General features: G+C 39.2%; 1 protein-coding gene across 1 annotated transcript in view; it reads right to left on the bottom strand.

Annotated features, from left to right (window-relative positions):
- Window positions 1-17,442, bottom strand: part of PRIM2 (DNA primase subunit 2) — a 351,775-nt gene that overhangs the window by 12,800 nt on the left and 321,533 nt on the right. The window lies entirely within an intron of this gene.

The raw sequence follows: 17,442 nt of genomic DNA, 5'->3' as shown, positions 1-17,442 counted from the left end.
AAGCATATCTTCCCTAAACAGGTGATCTTAACAACTACTAACACATAGAATGCTTACTAAGTGCCAAGCACTATACAGACTAAACAATTTGATTCTCACAACAGAGATATGAGGTAAATGCTACAACTGCCCCATTGTACAGCTGAGACAACTGAGACACGGTTATGATTATTAACTAATTTTTCCAGTCACACAGCCGGTAAGCAGCAGAGCCAGTTCCGAGTCCAGGGCACAAAGACAGCTGTGCAATATATGACATGCTTTGGTTTTCTATAGTTCACCTTAATTTCAACTGCAAGCTCCCATCCAACTGGGCTCACTCTTGGGGCTTCCCACACACATACTCTCTAACCCTGCGCCGGTCTTAACATCATAGAGGGTGCCCAACATTGGTGAGGCCTCTTGTCACTGCTCATCTCTCCACAGAAGTCACTTCTAAATTATCCTGCACCTGTGCATGTGGGTGCATCAGGTCCCCTGGTCTGCTGCTTCTGTGCTGCTCCACGAGCTGGGAGGCTTGGCCTCAGCCTCCTGGGAGCTCCATGGGGCTATGTTTTCTGGTACTCTATGGGCCTATCTGCCGGAGTGCTGCCATTTTGGGGGGTATAGTCAAAGTCCAGAGCATAATCATACAGCCTTTCTCTCTCCAGCAATGCTATTCTTCTCAATAGTTTACACTTCTGAAAAACAGAACGGAAACCCCCTGATATAAACTTTCTCTGAGGCAAGGAAAAACAAGTTGTACTGTGTGCTTGAATTAGAAAAGAAATCTTTGAGAATAAAGAAATATTTGAGGTTATTGTACAGCCAACTTGAATTCTAGTCACTAGATAAACTAGAATTGAGGATGTCAAGAGAGGAGAAAGTTTGGTTCCATTAGAAAGAAAAAGAATAGCAGGTTGCCTAGATTAACCTTAAGTACCAAGATGTTGAAAGAAGCATGGCCTCTTTGGGGCTGGTGTGGAGTCGCAGTGGCTAAGCAAGAAGAAGCAGTGGTCCTCCTTTGTGGACATTCTCCCCAAGGTCATCAAGAGGAGACCAAGACTTAAACGTGAAGGAGGGAAAACCATGTGCTTGTGTGTCCTTGGTGAGCCACCTAGGAGTGGTAGCCCGCCACCTTGGCTGTAACAACATGTCCTCTCTATCTCTATACTCCAGAGTTGTGGGTCTGCCTTCTGTAAAGGCTGGAGGAAGAAGGGCCTGTCCGGATGAGATGATACGAGGATCTATGACCTATGACCTAAGCTTCCTCTCAACCTATGACGTGCAAATTTCTGACCGTAAAATGTTACAAAGGAGCATTTTTTGTTTGTCTTCACAAACTTTGGAAACTAAAGAAAATGTCTATGTTAACTGTAGGTCTCCCCACCAAATACAGAATTTCCCCTAAAACCAAAAGGATATTGAGGTTGAAATAACAACTAGAAACATGACTTGTCTCCCCTGCAGAGAGGAGAGTAGCACTCGGAAACGAGAAAAATCGATCTGAACACAGCTCAGTTCAGTTGCTTTGCTTATTGATGTACCCCAAGAACCTAGAACAGTGACTGCCCCATGGTGACAAATGGACAATTATTTGATGTCTGAATGATTGACTGAACAGCCAAATGGTATACTGGGACTCTAACTCGGGCCTGGCTATGGAAAAGACCCTTAACAAGACCCTTTTGGCCTCTATAGAACTGAAGCCTGATCATTGCATTGTGCCCATGAGTCTCAGAGGAAAACAGGTGTCAGAACCACTACCTCACAGAGCTTGGGAAGAAGGCAAGGAGATTCCTGCTCCTTTCATGTCTTGTATAGTACAGAACTGTCTTGGCTAAGATTAAGTTTGGACTGTGAAGAAAACTTCGTATGACAGTGGCCTGAACAAGACAGAAATTTGTTCCTCTCTCATTTGAAAGTTGGAGGAGAGACAGCCCAGAGCTATGTGATGACTCTGCTCCGCAGAGCAGGTTTTTAACCTAAAAAGGCCTTGGGAATCTAGGCTGTACCTTGTAGCTCTGCCTGCCATGGCCTCCATTCCCAAGGTCACCTTATAGTCCACGATGGCAGCTCTGGGTCCAGCCATCATCCCAGCACTCAAACTAAAAGGTAGAAGGAAAGGGAAAATAATAAAAAGGGCGAGGGGACAAGGGGTATACACCAGCTGTATCTTGGAGAATGTTCCCAGAACTGCCACAAAGATTATCCCACCAGCCAGGACTTAATCAAACAGACACACCCAGGTGCAAGGAAGGCTGGGAAATTGACTTTCTTCTGGGAAGTGTACGTCCTTAACAATTCTGTTATTACAGCAGAAGGAGAGGATGGATGCTGGAGGACAAGAGCCATCTCTGCCCCGATAGCTAATCTTTCTAAATGGAAGTTGAGTCCAAAATACCAAGAAGAATGTCACTTGGGTTTCTGAAGCCCTTCTCCCCCAAGGGACATTTCATTTACACACAGGTCACTGATAGCAGGAAGACAAAGTACTACTACTTTATCAGTGCAGCTAGAGGCCATGATTTTATTGCTATTATTTTGACTATCATTTGAGTCCTTATCACATGCCAGTCACTATGCTGAGTGGTTTTGGTCATTGTTCCATTTAATCCTTACAACAATCTTATGGTATTGGTACCAAAACTGAGGCCCTCAGAGGGTGAATAACTTACTAATAATTAGAGGAGATGGAATTGCTTATTAGGCATGTTCATTGCATAAATCTGTGCTCTCAAACACATGCGGCCAACCCAAGACTGGAGTAGAAAATGAAGATCTACTCTGTAAGACCCATTTTGTCCATTTGTTCAAACAATGATTTATTTAGAAAACACCATTTTGAGCACTTACTACCCATGAAGCATGCTGGCCTCTGGGGTTACAAATGATGAACAAAAACCTCATGGAGCTTAAAGACTTGTAGAGGTTAAGTCATTAGTCAACTAATCCCAAGGATAACTGTGATGCAGACTCAGGGTGAAGGGGTGGAGGACAATACTTCAAGCAAATAGCAAGGAAAAAAAGGCAGGTGTTGCAATTCTTATATCAGACCAAGTGGATTTCAAAATAAGACAGGTAAAGAGAGACACAGAGGGACAATATATAATGATCAAAGGGACACTTCATCAAGAAGAAATAACGCTTATAAATATCTATGCACCCAACAAAGGAGCACCAAGATTCATAAAGCAACTATTAACAGACCTAAAGGAAGATGTTAAAAACAACACAATAATAGTAGGAGACCTCAAAACCCCACTCACATCAATGGACAGATCATCCAGACAGAAAATCAACAAGGAAATAGTGGAGCTGAATGAAAAACTAAAACAATTGGACTTAATAGACATATATAGATCACTCCACCCTGAAGGAGCTGAATACACATTCTTCTCAAGTGCACATGGAACATTCTCTAATAGACCATATGTTGGGAAACAAGGCAAGCCTCTACAAATTTAAAAAAATTGAAATAATAACAAGCATCTTCTCAGATCATAGTGCTATAAGGCTAGAAATTAATTGCAAGAAAAAAGCTGAGAAAGGCACAAAGATGTGGAGACTAAACAACACACTACTGAACAAGCAATGGATCATTGAAGAAATTAAAGAAGAAATAAAAAAAATACCTGGAAACAAATGAAAATGATAGCATGCCATACCAACTCATATGGGATACAGCAAAAGCTGTATTAAGAGGAAAATTCATCGCAATACAGGCACATCTTCACAAACAAGAAAAATCCCAAATAAACAACCTTAAAGCACACCTAACTGAACTAGAGAAAAAAGAACAAATGAAGCCCAAAGTCAGCAGAAGGAGAGAAATAATAAAAATCAGAGCAGAAATAAATACTATTGAAACGAAAAAGGCAGTAGAAAGGATCAATGAGACAAAGAGCTGGTTTTTTGAGAAGATAAATAAAATTGACAAACCACTAGCCAGACTTACAAAGAAAAAAAGGGAGAAAGCTCAAATAAACAAAATCAGAAATGAGCGAGGAGAAATAACAACAGACTCGGCAGAAATACAACAGATTATAAGAGAATACTACAAAAAACTATATGCCAACAGAATAGATAACCTAGAGGAAATGGATAAATTCTTGGACTCCTACAACCTCCCAAAGCTCACTCAAGAAGAGGCAGACAATTTGAACAGACCAAGGATAACTGTGATGGCTGCCATGTAAGAAATTTTATGGCACCATGAAAGCATAGAATTCAAGGATGTGGCCCAATCCTGTGGATCTGGGAAGGCTTCCCTTTGGAAGAGACATTTAAACTGAGATCTAAGGACTGATGATGCATGGCAGAGGCTGAAAGTATTCTGAGCAAAAAGGACAGCATTTGCAAAGTCCCTAAACTGGCAGGGCAGATGGCACAATTAAGGAAGAGAGACAAGGCTGGGTGGTTAGAGTGAAGTGAATATTGACAAAAGGTGAGGCTAGAGGGTTGGGGACCTGATTATGAAGTCCATTGGAAATATTTTGGTTTTTAACCTAAGAACAGCTAGAAATCTATTGAAGTGTTTTAACATGAAGTGGTGGGGAGTCGGGGAGGGAGAGTTGGGGAGCTTGACACAATTTGTTTTGCATTTTCGTGAGAGAAGAACTTTATCTATCTTATTCCCCACTATATTTCTTACACATAGTAGGCACTAAAAATATATTTATGAGGTGAATTAATACATTAATAGATAACTTTTGAGAATATCACTCTGGCTACAGGGTGGAGAATACTGATTGAAGCCGGGAACAAGAGGGGGCAGGGGAGGCCACTGAAGAGGGTATTCCAGAACTAAATAGAAGGACATGGTGATGGATTGAATATAGCCGGGGGAGAAGAAGGTATCAGAATAGCTCCTAGGTTTCTGGCTTGAGCCACTGGGCAGATGACAGCCCCATTCATTGAGACTGGGAAAAGGGTCAGTTTTGAGGAGGAAGGTCACATCATGTCACCAGAAGCAGTTTCCATTTATATAACCACAAGCTGTGAATTCTGTCGACAAAGGTAGCAGGAAATAATGAAAATACATCCAAATGAGCCCGAACTGCAAATCCGGAACGGGAAGGAGCCCTAGGTCTCCTGACCCTGTCCAGGGCCTTCAGTTTTGAGAGTCATCACTGGAAGTTAAAAGAAACTGTCCCTATGGACACTTACCCTCAACCTTTGTGATATAGGACTCAAAATCTGAAGGTCAGTGCTGATTGAATGTCTATGGAAGCTAAAGTTGTTCAAAGTGCATGGGGCTCGGTAACAGTAACAGGAGAGGTGGTGTGGAGATGATAGGTGTCACAGTTTCAAGTCTTTTGAAAGAATAAGTCACCAACTAGCATATTTACCAGCTCACTAAACTGGTGGCCTTTCTGAGAAACCATTGAATTACTACAGAGTTAGGGCTCACTATACCCCTTTTCACCACCCCCCATTCTCTACCACAATCACAACTACCAAAAACAGACAGAGAACTCACAGAGTGACCAAAAGCTGGTTTGAACAATTTATTAGACCCCAGTGACACTTTGGTTTCACTTGGCCTGAGAACCTTGACTGTCAGACTTGACAATATGATCTGTCCTGGGAAAGAAAACTTATGACCTAGTGATCCAGTAGGCATGAAATGAACTGCTTCCACAGGCTGGGAAATTATTCATGCACTTTAAAATCCTATAGCTACAATCCGTACATCCAGGAATCCATCTAAAGGAAGACATGCTGTTAAAATATCTTTACCACTGGCATCCTGCTTTATCCTTCTACAGGACAGTAATTTTCCGAAACTAAAATCATGTGGTTTCCCTGAGGTAAGAATGATTGACAACATTTTACACTACAGATGGCTGAGCAGATGTGTGCATAGGTATGATACCTTGCTGCAAACATGCTGGCCAATCAGAGAGGAGATGAGAATTGCACTCTGAAGCAATAACAAATTCTATCCAGAGAGATCAGAGATGCAACTTGTCTGGAATGGTCCCATTTCCAACCATGTTAGAATGCGGAATCAGGCTATCCTTGAGCCTAATCAAGTATTGCCCACATCTACAATTAATATTCCCACCCCTATGAGTTATACAGGGAACTTCTGTTTAAGAAATCCTTTGCTTAAACAATATTAGGGGTTGAGAGCACAGTCTCTGGAGACAAACAAACCTGAAGTTGAATCCCTGCTCTGTCTGTGAAAACAGAGGCAAATCGTTTAGCCTCTCTAAGGCTCAGGTGCTTCACCTAGACTATGATGTAATATTGCCTACTTTTCAGGGGTGGTCTAAGTATAAATGAGGAAAAATGATAAGCACAGTGTTTGGCATGTACCAACAACCAAAAGAGTAATGGTAATTTTTAGAATTGCATAATCAGTGCCTTGCAAATCATGGCAGAAAAACACTTCATTATTTCCCTGGATCAGAAGTAATAATGAATTGGGATAACGAATCTTGAAAATTTCTACCAAAAGAGAGGCTGTAACTTGATGATTTTGGAGTTATAAGCCAAAACAACCAATTGCAAGAATGATATTTCTTTGAATTCTTCTGTTTTCTCTTTTTAAAAGATGGCAAATTATTTGTTATACTTCATAATACATCATGCATATTTTGAGATTTAAATTAATTATCTTTGAATAAAATGTGGAAGGAAGATATGACACATCATCCTATGCTCCTTGGTAAGGTGCTCTGTCTGCCTCTAAGAAGCATAGTGAAGAAGGAACAAGAACATTGGAACCAGATATGGCCTGGGGGCTTGAATTTTGGCTCTACCTTTAGGAGGGCAAGTAACTTACCTCTCTAGGTCTTAGTTTTCCCATATGTAGAATTATAATAAAAATATTTCCTTCACAAGGTTTTCTTCCATGTCCTCTCGCCCACGCACTCCCATCCCCATCCTACCACTTCCAGCTTTCCCAAGTCCCTAGATGTACAACAAGACACTATTTCAAAAATTATTTTCAATACATTTATAGAGTCTAGTGCCAGGCACCATGGTAAAGACTGAATTACTAAAGATAATTTGATGTCAAAATTTTAAAGGAGAATGTCCATGATGCGATCTGACCTTTTCTGGTCTAGCCTGAAAAGTCACACAGCATCACTTCTGCTGTATTTCATTGGTTACAACCAAGTCACTAAGGCCAGCCAGCTTCAAGGGAAGGGGACATATACTCCACTATTTGTTGGAAGGAGAGCCAAAAATGTGTGGACATATTTTAAAATGTGTGTAGGCAACCTATGCTTAAAGAATTCAAAAGAAAGAAAAAAAAGAAGGGAGGAAAGGAGGAAGGAAGAAAGGGAGGGAGGGAAGGAGAAAGGAAGGGAAAGAAAAATGTGCAAGATCTCTACACATAAAACTACAAAACATTATCAAGATTCATAAATTGGAGAACTCATTAGTGTAAAGATATTAATCCTGTTTATTTCTTTTAAGATTTAATAAAATCCCAATCAAAATCTCAGTAGCCAATAATCAATCAATGTAACTGACCATATCAACAGACTAGAAAAGAAAAACCATACAATTATCTCAATAGATACAGCAAAAGCATTTGACAAAATCCAGCATTCATGCCAGGTAATAAAAAAAAAAAGCAAACTCAGAAAATTAGGAATATAAAAGAATCTCTTCAACTATGTAAAACGCATCTACAAAATACTTACAGCTAACATCATACTTAATGGTGAAAGAGTAAATACTTTCCTTCTCACACTGTGAACAAAGCAAGGATGTTCATTCTCAGCACTTCTATTCAAAACTGTCATGGAAAATCTAGCCAGTGCAATAAAGTAAGAAAAAGAAATATAAGGCATCTAGATTATAAAGGAAGAAGTAAAACTCTTTGTATTCACAGACTACATGACTGTCTTTGCAGAAAATCCCAAGGCTTTAGAAAAGTTATCAGAACTAATAAATGTTTAGCTATGGACAAAAGAGAAAATACAAAAATCAATTATATTTCTAATATAGTAGCAATGAACAAGTTGAAATTGTAATTAACAAAAAATACCATTTACAGCAATATCAAAAATATGAAATAATTAGGGATAAATCTGTCAAAAGGTGTGCAAGACTTCTACATTGACAATGACAAAATATTGCTAAAATACATTAAAAGACACATAAACAAATGGAGAGATATACCATGTTTATGGATCAGAAGACCCAATTTTGTTCAGATGTTAATTCTTCCTAAAATGATCTATAAATTCAATGTAATCACAATCAAAATTCCAGCAAGCTTTTTTTTGCTGGAAATTGACAAGCTTATTCTGAAATTCATGTGGAAATGTAAAGGGCCTAGAATAGCCAAAACAACTTTGAGAAAGAACAAAGTTGGAAGACTAAGACTATGTGACTTAACAACTTGTTAAAAAGCTACAGTGATCAAGGAAACCCGGTTTTGGTGTCAAGAAAGACAAACTGGGTAACCATCTGCAGAAAAAAATCAACTTTGATCCATACTGCATACCATATACAAATATTATCTCAAATGGATAATAGACCTAAATGTAAAACTGAAAATTATAAAAGTTATAGAAGAAAATATAGAAAAAATCCTTTGTGACTTTGGATTGAGAAAAGATTTCTTAGCTACAACACAGAACGTATGATTGATAATAGAAAAAAAATGATAAATTGGACTTCACCAAAATTAGGAAATTCTGCTCTCAAGAGACACTCTTAAGAGAATAGACAAGAGAAAATAATTGCAAAGTATATATCTGATAAGGCCTTGTATCCACAATATAAAGAATTATCAAAACTCAACAACAAGAACGTAAACCAATAAAAACTAGACAAAATTTTTGAATATACAGTTTAGCAAATAACATATAGAAATGGCAGATAAGCACATGAAAAGATGGTCAACATGATTAGTCACTAGAAAAATGCAAATTAAATGACTTCTTATCTATTAGAATGCCTAAAATTAAAAATGCTAACCATACCAAGTTCTGGTTGAGAATGCTAAGCAGTTGCAATTCTTCTACGTTATTGGTGGAGACGTAAAACGGTTAACCACTTTGGAAAACAGTTTGGTAGTTTCCTGAAAAGTTCAGCATACAATTACTAATGACCTAACCATTCCACTCCTAGGTAATTTACACAAGAGAAATAAAAGCATAGGTCCGTATAAAGACTTGCACATGAACATTCTTACTAGCTTTATCTATAATAGCCAAAAACTGGAGACAACCCAAACGTCCATCAACAGGTAATAGATAACAAATCTACACAATAGAATGCTATTCAGCAATACAAAGGGATGAACGACAACAGAATGGATGAATCTTAAAATAAGTATGCTGAGTGAAAGAAGTTAGACCAATAAAAAAGTCTATACTGCATGAGCCTACTTATATAATATTCTAGAAAATGCAAATAAATCTGCATAATCTATAATATTAGTGATTGTCTGTGGATTAGGGGGTCTGGGGGAATGGGATGGTGGGATTACAAAGGGTTACAAGGAAAGTTTTGGGTGTGATGAATATGTTCATTATCTTGATTGTAGTAATGGTTTCCCAGGTGTTTTCATACGGCAAAACTTATAAAATTACACTTTAAATATGAAAAGCTTATTATATGTTGATTAAACTTCAATAAATCTGTCACAAAATTCCAACAGGCTTTTTTTGTGGAAAACTAAAGTCTGTTTCCACAATTTACATGAAAAATGAAAAGTGCCAAGAATAGATTAGACAATTTTTAATGACAAAATTGGAGGCCATACACCATCAGATATCAAGACATATTATACAGCTGATTAATTAAGAAAGTATGATTATATCACTAAGATGTAAAGAGACCAATGGAATAAATTAGAGAGCTGACCTATAGTCACTTGATATATGAAAAAAGTGACACTACAGAACAGTGGGTAAAAAACGGTCTTTTCAATAAATGGTGCTGCATCAATTGGATATTCATAGAGAATAAAATAAATCTTGATCATAGCTTATATCATACTCTGAAATCAACTCCAGGTGGATTGTAGATCTCACTGTGAAAGGTAAAACAATAAAATATCTAGAAGATAGCATAGAAGATACCTCCATCGCCTTGGGGGTAGGCAAACGTTTCTTCAGTGGGGCACAAACAGCATTAACCACAAAGGAAGAGACAGATAAATTGGACTACATTGAAATTAAAAACTTCTGTTCGACAATAAACACCATTAAAACAATGAAAAGGCAACCAATAGAGTAGAGGATCTATGCAGTATATGTATAACCCTAAAAAGATTTGTATCCTACAAATCAAGAAGAATAAGACAATCTAATTTGTTTTAAAAATGGGCAAAAACTTAAACAGAAAGTTCACAAGAAAGGATGGCTCAATGGCAGTAAACATCTGGAAAGGTGGTTAACCAATTTAGTCAACAGGAGAACGCAGAGAAAATAAAAGTAAGATAGTACAACATAGCCACCATACTGACAAAAATTTTAGTATGCAACAATACCAAATACTGGCAAGGTCATAGAGCCACTGGAACTTTCACATATTGCTGGTGGGATTGTAAATTGGTGCAACAACCTTGGAATACTGTTTGATATAATCCAAATTCAAGCATATATGTGTATTACCTAGGACCTCACAATTCCACTCCTGGTGATAAATTCAAGAGAAATACATTACTAGTGGGATTATAATTGGTACAGTTTCAAAGAGAACAATTTGGCAGTATCAAGTTAAAATCCAGCAGTTGGACCCTTAAGAATCTATTCTATGGAAATATTTACACAAATACCAAAACAAATCTATGCATATAATGTTTATTGCAGTGATATTTGCAGTGTTAAAAATGAGAAATACCCTAAATATTATCAACTAGTGAATGGTTAATTAAAAGATCAGTGAAAATCACCTAAGGGTTAAAAAGAATGAATTAGATCTTTATGTATTGGTTGAAAAGGCATCCTAGATATATTGTTAAATAAAAAATTTTGCAGAGCAATATACATAGCATGATTGTTTATTAACAGAATATGCAATTTAGTTTTAAAAGTTGTAAGTATACACATATGAAAATGCAGAAAAAGACATCTGGAAAATAGACACAAATGGTTAACAGTGGCTGTCTTCAGAGAATAGAATTGAACGAGAGGCCAGAAAAGGGATGTTGAGATTTTGCGTTTTATAATTTAAACAACAAAAATATTTTCAAGAATTGCTTGCACATATTTTTTAAAAGACTAGTTTTTGCCATCACAGGGAGATCCTCAGATGAGCAAACAGTGGAATACAAGCACCATTAGTGTTAAAATGAAAACAGCCTGCTGCCTGAGGAGGAGGGGTAGACGTGTTGACGTGAGCCACACATTTCACTTTAGAGAAAACATAGGGAGAACAATAGCTCCACCTCCCACCAAGATGGAAAAAGCCCTTCTTGGGGAACCAGGAACAGTTCCAGCTTTTTTGGAGTCTGAATTTAAGCAATTCTTTAAGAAAAATAATACAAAATTACAGTAACAAAATTAGGAACAGGATCTTAGAAGGGCCAGTGCAAGAAAGGGGTTCTAGAGCTTAAACTTCATTAGCTTCATGGCAAACTTTCTTCTATGTGGAATGTAATTAAATATCACAGACTTTGGATGCAATAATGTAAGAATTTCCAAATGGAGAGGACAGAGTAATATAACTCGCAGTCAAATGTCATCTATCAAAGGACTGTACACTGCCAATGATTTTATTTCAGTTTGTCGCCTTAAAAAATTATATGTATTCAAACCAGGAACAGTTTAAACTTCACATCTATGCCTTATGGTAAACTTCAAAAACAACAGAAAGAACACAGCTGATATTTTTTTCAACCTATTGAAAATTTCCTACTGCTTTAATAAAATTCCTTATGATAGATTCATTTTTATTTAACCCTTTAAAAATTGTCAGTCTTTGACAACTCTATTATAAGAGTAAAAGAATATACTCACTCAGAAATATCTGTATTAGCTAGCAGGCACATGGGACTAGGGAGTTGGAGCCCAGGTGGGAGCAAAAGGTGTCATGAAAGTTTCACGAGATGAGGAATCTTGACTTGTTTACCACTCAGGCCACTGATGTCTGCTGCCTCTCAGAGAAAACAACAAACCACGTAAATATAGATGTCAGGAAGCATCTGTTGTGGGGGTACTTCATTAAATGGAAGAAAGAGAGGAAGCGAAGGGAAGAGGGTGGAAGGAAGGGAAGAAGGCACAAGTAGATGACAAGAACCCATGGCATTCACTTTCAGGAAGAAAACCATTTCTCTGAGGTGGATGATGGATGAAACCAACCCAGCATTCTTGTTTCAAGAAGTCTGTACGCTGAGCAGAGTCTCAGGATAGGCCTATGTCCTAAGAGGGCTTCCCTCTCCAGTTTATTTTGCACCACTCTCCACTGTGCTCTCTCCTCTCCAGTCACCTCTGCTCTTCTCCAGGGCGGTGTCAAGCAGCCTCCTCTTGGTCCGATGGTTGTTCGTCCACACTGGTTACTGTTGAGCTGTGTGTTGTTCCAGTCCTCATCATCCCTTTGGCTTCTACGGTGTTACTACTTCCAGGTCACAGGAATCTTTGATGAGGCTGAATCCAGCCTCCTTGGGGACATATGGGCATTCTCCTGAGGGCTGGCCACCTCCTAGGGACACAGCCATGGAGGCGCCACCCAGGTCCCTTGCAGAGATGCTCACAGACTTCTCTCCTCCCTTCCTAGTTGGGGTACTTTCCTTCCCGTCTCCTGGTCCTCAAAAGCCTTCCCCTTCACAACTCCTCTCTGTGCAACTGGCGTAAGCTATTTCCAAAGCCCAGCCTTAGACTCCAGGCCACTCTACTTCAGGCGGGGCCAAGATCCCTAAGGCTTAGAGTCACAGTGAGAAACTCTCACTAAGTGAGGGAGTCACACTGGTTTTTAAATGACTGGGAAAGGAACAGCATGAGGAAAAGAAGCACAACTCCACATTTCAACACATTATTCTGCCGCATTTCACCAGATGAAGGGTGATACCATTCACTGAGGAGGGAACATAATAAGAAGACTAGGTTTGAGGCAGGAGACCACAAGTCTGGTTTCTGGTATGATGAGTTTTGGTGCCTTTGGGATGGCCAAGAAGAGACACGAAAAAGGCAATTGGATATACAAGTTCAGAGTTCTCTGGCTAACTTTTTATAGAGCCCTGCACACAAATCCACTGTTTTCCCACTTAGCCATTTCCAACATGGACAAATATGTTTTCTTACCGTGCAAAAGCTTATAGGCCCACGCCTATTTATTTCTAGCACTCTATTTGGTTCTCCAGTTTCACCAGTATTCCGAAAACCACTTACAATTTCATACCAGAAGAAAAAGGCAAGAACAGAAATTCAACAAAATACTTTTTCCCTAGGAGTAGTGAAGGCCCATGAACTTATTTAAAAGCTCTTTGACTTTAAAACAAATTATTACAGGTGAAGAAAACTATGTCCTTGGAGATCAATGTCTCATTTTCAACTGACCACAATCTCCTTTCTGTTTCATCGGATTCCTACAATGAATTGTTGGGCAAAAAAATGCCTTATCAAATATTTACGAAGCTCACTCAAAAAACTGCTGAGTTAATCCTTAGATATTGCCAGCTGGTTAAACTAGTCCCCAACTTCCACAATTATTACCCATTGCTGAAGGAACAATGTTCCAAAGAGGCAGAAAACCCAAAATATGGGTTATTGTGAAAAAAGTTTAAGTTCTAAACATTTGAGATATATAAAACCAGGCTATGGATACTCTGTACTGGCATTTTTCTGTGACATTGATGGATTTTCATCCATATTATTTATATCACAGTGGGATAAGTTGTAAAACCAGGTCAGAGCTCTAGCAAAAGGAAATATAAACTGGGAAATAACATAGAGTTTATTGCAGTTAAGTGAGGTATAGGCTAAGAGCAGAGACACCTGGAAATGCCACAATGACACCACGGCTGCCTGCTGCAGAGCTGGACACAGAACCTGCAGCTCTTCTCAAGGATTCTTCTCATCATCTCATCAGGGTAGAGCAAACCCACCTGGTGAGTCCCATCCACTCTCCTTCAGTACTGAATATGAGAGAGAAATACCACAGGAAAAGTTTGTGTCATTGCAATCTTCTTTCACGGCACAGATTTCAAAATCTGGCCCAAACCTGCCATGACAGTCTGGATCCAGCGAACAGTACTTCCTACCATCAATATTATGAAATTGGGTAATTTTTCATGATGTTCTAAAATCCAAAATAAATACAGAAAACACAACTACCTGTGCAATATACAGAATGACGTCAACTTGCCACGTAGTTCTCCTCAGTGACCTTTAAGTTAGAGGTGAGATTTTGGCAAAATTCTGATGGCATTATGGACAGAGACTCAGATATAACCAGTTCCTGCCTTGTTCATCCATCCTCCCTGAGAAAACCTGGACTGAGGGAGTTATGTGCAAAATATAATAGAATCCTGGGAATCAGAGTAAAACTTAAATAACAGCTGGGAAGACATCCAATACCCCAGTACCATGACTCTTTGGCAAAAGCTAGATTGGAAAGCACAATTTAGGCTCAAAGACCCAAGAGGGCTCCTGCTTTCTCCCGCTACCCCACATGTGTCCCCACCACAATCTAAGACAGTTGGAGTCCCCACAGTAGGGATGGGTTACAGCCCTGCCTGCATTCAGGGAGCAAATGTCTTCCTTCCTAACATGTAGCCCAATGAATGGCCTGACCAATTTGATCAAAAAAATCCTTCCTTGGTTACATAGAGCCAGGAGACCAGCCTGATGCAGAAAGATGGGTAGAAATGCCTCCCTCCTAATAAAGAGCTCTTACTACAGTGAATAGCAGCTTTTTTCAAGATAAATTTACACCAATTTAACCAAAGTGCTATTGATCATCACTGATAGTCAAACTGTTCCCAAGTGTTTTTTTCCTTAAGTGCTTACCATGTGATATATTAAATAATTAATTAGAATATGATAATATAGGATATTATGTGCAAACTACTGGGCTTGGAGTTGGGGAGAATATGGCAATAAATAAATGCATAAGTGCTGTCTTCAAAGGACTTACAGTCTGGAAGAAAAGACAACATAAGCAATTTGTTCAACTAGTGTGTCTACACTAATGCTAGACAGATGTGACGAGCACAGAGGAGGCAGTGAGAATTCAGGTTGGGAGTCCCTTTTGGATTCAGAATATCAGGGGAGACTTCAAGGAGGTAGGTGGATTTGAATGTGGTCTGAAAAGATTGGTAAAAGTTTTAAAATAAATAATACATATTTTTCCCCTAATAAGATTAGTGCACACTCACGATGTAAATGGTTGCTATTCTAAAGGAAGAATTTTTGATGAAGGACAAGAAACAAAACAAATCACCCATAGTCCCACCAGATCCCAAGTCTCTTGACAGAGAGTGATGAAAAGGGGGTCGCTTCAGGAGAAGGGACAGCCACACCCAGGCTCAGAGGTGGGAAGGCACAAGAAGAGGTGAGCAGCAAGAGATCCAGTTTTGTTGGGATATAGGAGTTATGTAAGGGAGAACGGAATGGTCCTTGCCTACCTCATAGACATGAGATAAGCACCAAAGGCCTAAAACCCCTCACAGGGAACCCAGCTGGGTTAAGACCCGGCTAGAGAGAGAAGTGGATGATGAGAACCCTCTTCCCACTCCTCCAGGCCCCATTTGTCCTTGAGGGTTGGATTCTTCTCGGCAGTGTCGCCAAGCAGCGTTCCCTTTCTTTGTTATCTATTAGTATCTTCTAATTTACTAAGGAGCTAAGAATTCTACTTAAATCAGGAGCCCAGAGACTCTCATGCCCTTCAAAGGCCAAAGATATCACAGCATGTCAAATGGACTGCAGCAACCTTCACTGAGACCGAGTTACAGAAAAGACTGAGGGAACCCTGCACAGAGCTCACATATTAACTATGGATCCATGAACTCCAAATCCAGGGGGTCCACGAACTTGGAGAGGAAAAAAAGGCATCTTTATTTTCACTAATCTTTAACTGCAACATAGCATTTCCTTCTATTAGAAATCAGGGCAGTGTGAGCAGGATCTGTGACTGTCACCAATAGAAAACACAGATATTTTCATATCATATTACAACTGTTGCTGTGAATTCAAAATATCATTTTATCGCCATTTCAAAATTGGTTATTAGACCCACCACTGGATCTTGTTATTAAATATGTAAATAAAACAGCACAATTTTTTTAAATATTTGGTTAACTGTATTTCATTATCATTAGCTTCCTTTATAATCCTATGTATTTTATATTATGCATTTAAATATATTATCCTGAGAAAGGTCCACAGGCTTCAGACTGCCAAGGAGATCCATGGAACTTAAAAATTAAGAACTTCTGGTCAATAGGAGTAAAGAATTTGGGCTAAAATTCAGACTTAGCACCACATCTGATAAATAGATAGGAATTTGTTGTGCACACAGCAAAGTAGTCCAGAAAGGGGCTGGATGGGATATGAGGAAGGGCAACAGTTGCCTCTAAGTACATTCTCCAAAAAATGACATCATTCTTTAAGGTAACACGTTGATGCGATGCTTTTTTTGAAGTCTGTGATGGAAAGCATGAAAGAAATCAATAAGAAAACAGGATCTTGAGATACACAGAGAAGTTAATCAAAAGTAGCGTCTTTCTAAGCATTTACTTCCCTCTAAGTCAAAGCCCTGCCTTTTGTCCAGTCCATCCCCAGGCCTCACTTGGGTATGCCTCTGAGGTCACTAACACTCATACTTGCTTTATCAGCACTCTGGATACATGAGAACCCCTTGAATGGGGAGGGATGATGGGAATGGTGGAGGGGGAGGGAATGCAGCTTATGAATGCAAAGAGCTATACCATTAAGAACTTTGACACTTAGGAGCTCTGACCAAACATCATTCTGAGAGAAAGAGTGTTCTCTCAGCTTGCAATATCATGACCACATGGACAAATTGGATGAAATCCTCCTTGAAGCCAGTAAGATCTTAATTAGAGCTACTTACTCAAATGCTAAGTGCCAGATCAAGACAGGTAGCAGAACTGTAATATTGCGGAGGGGGCCCATATACAACTGGTGTGAGTATACAGCATAAAAGGAACATCATCTCTTCATGAGTACAAAGAAAGTATTCACGAACACAAAGAAAACAGCTTTTCCCTTTGCATGTGTCCATTTACAGATGTCTGGTCCTACAGTGGTGTGGCAAAGTGGCATTGGGCTCTTTCGATGCCCGGCTTCAGCAGTCATTAGGGCATCAGCAGAACCAGTGCTGAGAGGAGAAGAAAACCTCTGAATAAAGTAGGGCTGCAGGGCTAAGGATACGTGTGAGCTCTGCAGGAGAGATGCTGTGACATCTTACCTCTGCCAACAGCAAGTGTGGGCAACAACCAGAACTAAGAGCTATGGAGACATATAAGTCACTGAGGACTCTCAGAAATCAAAAGGAGAAACTATGGGGGGAAAACCAATTAAA

The sequence above is a fragment of the Equus przewalskii genome, chromosome 19, assembly GCF_037783145.1.
Source record: "Equus przewalskii isolate Varuska chromosome 19, EquPr2, whole genome shotgun sequence".
NCBI lineage: Eukaryota > Metazoa > Chordata > Mammalia > Perissodactyla > Equidae > Equus > Equus przewalskii.
This window is presented reverse-complemented; position numbering and strand designations above follow the sequence as displayed.